Raw genomic sequence first — 2,500 nt, 5'->3', positions numbered from 1 at the left:
GCGTATACTTCATTTAACAATTTTAACCAACACGCGATGTACTCCACACACCTCTTAGATTTAACAACTGCTTTTCTCTTCTTCTCCCCTTAGCGCAAGGGTAAACCCCATTTGTCTCTTCTTTGGAACGCAACAAAACTTTCGAGGACTGGACGACCGAGCGATGGTCGCGCGGTCTTCGCTTATCTTTAACAAACGAAGTAGTCCGTATGTATTCTAAATGTTGAAGCCTCCTAGAGCTTTAAGCCATGCGAGACATTGAAATGCTGTTTTAACGGGAGCATGCATAATTGCTGCAAACATACTTTTATCACAAGTTCTAGCCACGCCACGGAGGCTTCGAAGTTCCTTCACCATTCGCTTTCCTCTCTTTTGTTACACAGTTTCAGACTACGATCAGGGGTACCGAAACGCTGTATTGATTGTAAACAACCATTTTTATCTTGGAGCGGAGCGTTCCTTTACTCGTTAGATTTGTCTTGTCGCGTGTGTATTCGCTTTTTCGACGCTTTTTAACCATTTAACTTGTTTAGCGAAGCTAAACGCACAGACAGACAAAAAAAAAGGAACAGCATCGCGCGTCAAACAGCGACGACCCATCTGAAGCGATCTTTCATTTATACACCGTTTGTAAACAGAGAGATGTATAAAGCGCGGGGAATCATTCGAAACCCTGGGGCTATTCGAGCTTGCATTTCAGCAAATTATCATCTCAAACATTTCACTCGTTTGCTTTTTCTAAATTTATAGGAGAGCTTCTTTCGTTTATTTTTGACACACCTTTCGTAAATATCGTTTCTGGCAACGTCGGGAGCGTGGATTTCTACAAGTGAACAATCGCGCCGATCCGATAACTTCCAGCAGGATGGAGAATCTTTATAGATTATCTTCCTAGAACTCGGTGCTTTCACGGGCGGTCGTTTATAAATTTTAACGAACGACTCGCGCGCCGTGACGCACTTGCGCTAGTTCGAAGAGATATTTCGAAATTTGTTTCTCTCCTTTAACGGCCTGCATTTAGTGTATCGGTTGCGATTTTCGTCACATCGTTTCCACGACAAACGCCGACGAACTGCCCAACTATCGCTCGTACGTTGCGACTCTTTCTTTGTTTATCGTTCATTCATTCTTTCAATTTCGTTCGATAATCCCGCTCCGAAACGTTCTACTTTCGTTGAACGACGGCGAGATGTTTAGAAAGAAATGAATTACTCTTTTTTCGAGAAGCAAACGCAAGCAGTCTTTTGTTAAGAAAACGACCCTCAGCCAGGCGTGGTCCAGGAATTGTATCCGTGGACCGCAATGTGCGTTCGAAATGTCGATGTTCATGTGTCCTGCAGTTCACACGTTGACGCGCAATTAGCTGCGTTCTTCATCGACCCACGAGCCAAGTGATCCACCGTTCAGGGTAATCGTAAAATTTTGTATTTCAAACTCTTTAGATCTTTAGAGTGTTATTTTCATTATTAACACGCATCACATTCGATACCCACATCACTCTCCCACCCGGCGCGTGCGGGAGAGCGAATTCGGGCGTCGCCAACGTATTTGTTTGTTTGTTCGATCGTTGACGACACGATCGCGTCCAAGGACGGAAACCGTCGGAGAAACGCCCAGTGGCACGCTCCTCTCGACGGTCGGGCGTAAAGTACATTTAAAAACCTTGAAAAGTACGAACGCACACAAGGAATGCGAGCGCGCGTCCTGTCGCTGAATCGTGGGTTGCGAGATTCGAACAGACACACGGCCGGCGACGATCGGTCTAACTAATGGACACATAGTTTTTCAAAGACTCGCTATCGTCGCTTCTCAGCCGGTCCGTAAACAACACACATCGATCAGGCGGACGCACGAATCTTACCACGGTGCGTGTTTCGTAGATTCCAGGTTACCCGCAAGTACCTCTCTCTCCCTCTCGAAAGAGGAATCTCGATCCGTCCTTTTTGGACAATGGAGAAATCTTTTTATCGCAACACGGATGGCAAAGAAACAACCAAAGCGTAGGAGCGTGGGGACGAGAGCGACGAAAAGAACGTCGCGAAAACAAAGTTTCGACGGTTGCTCGTTCTAATACATCGTAGTTTCAACTCTCTCAGTTTTAACCACTCCTAGACGCTTCGTAAACTTTTAACAATTCTTCGCCTCCGCGAGTTTCATTTCGAATAGAGCGAACGCAACACGGACCAAAAAAACTCCGGTGATGCCAGATCATTTAGCAAAGATCAGACGGCGGGTCATCTGTATTCCTTTTCTCTCTTTTTTATATCTTTCCATTTAACTAGGGTGTCGCAACGACGGGTACATTTATATATTTATATATATTGTATTTCAATTTTAATGATCCTTCACTTTCGGTTTGTAATAATATGATCCTTCTTTCATTTCGATCCTTCATATTGTAGGTTAACCAACAGAAGTTTGTTTTTTTACGACTTGTATTTTTGTGGTTTGTTTGTTTGTTTCTTACGACTTGTTTGTACCCGATCAAGTAGACGACGAC

The 2,500-nt window shown here is 44.3% G+C and overlaps 1 non-coding gene across 1 annotated transcript; it reads right to left on the bottom strand.

The window, feature by feature from the left end:
• Positions 1 to 1,256: 1,256 nt before the first annotated feature.
• Positions 1,257 to 1,411, bottom strand: LOC143306338 (5.8S ribosomal RNA). The gene has a single exon (XR_013063755.1). It is a non-coding gene; the product is annotated as a 5.8S ribosomal RNA (ribosomal RNA).
• Positions 1,412 to 2,500: the final 1,089 nt, after the last annotated feature.

Source organism: Osmia lignaria, unplaced genomic scaffold (assembly GCF_051020975.1).
Source record: "Osmia lignaria lignaria isolate PbOS001 unplaced genomic scaffold, iyOsmLign1 scaffold0006, whole genome shotgun sequence".
NCBI classification, from domain to species: Eukaryota; Metazoa; Arthropoda; class Insecta; order Hymenoptera; family Megachilidae; genus Osmia; species Osmia lignaria.
This window is presented reverse-complemented; position numbering and strand designations above follow the sequence as displayed.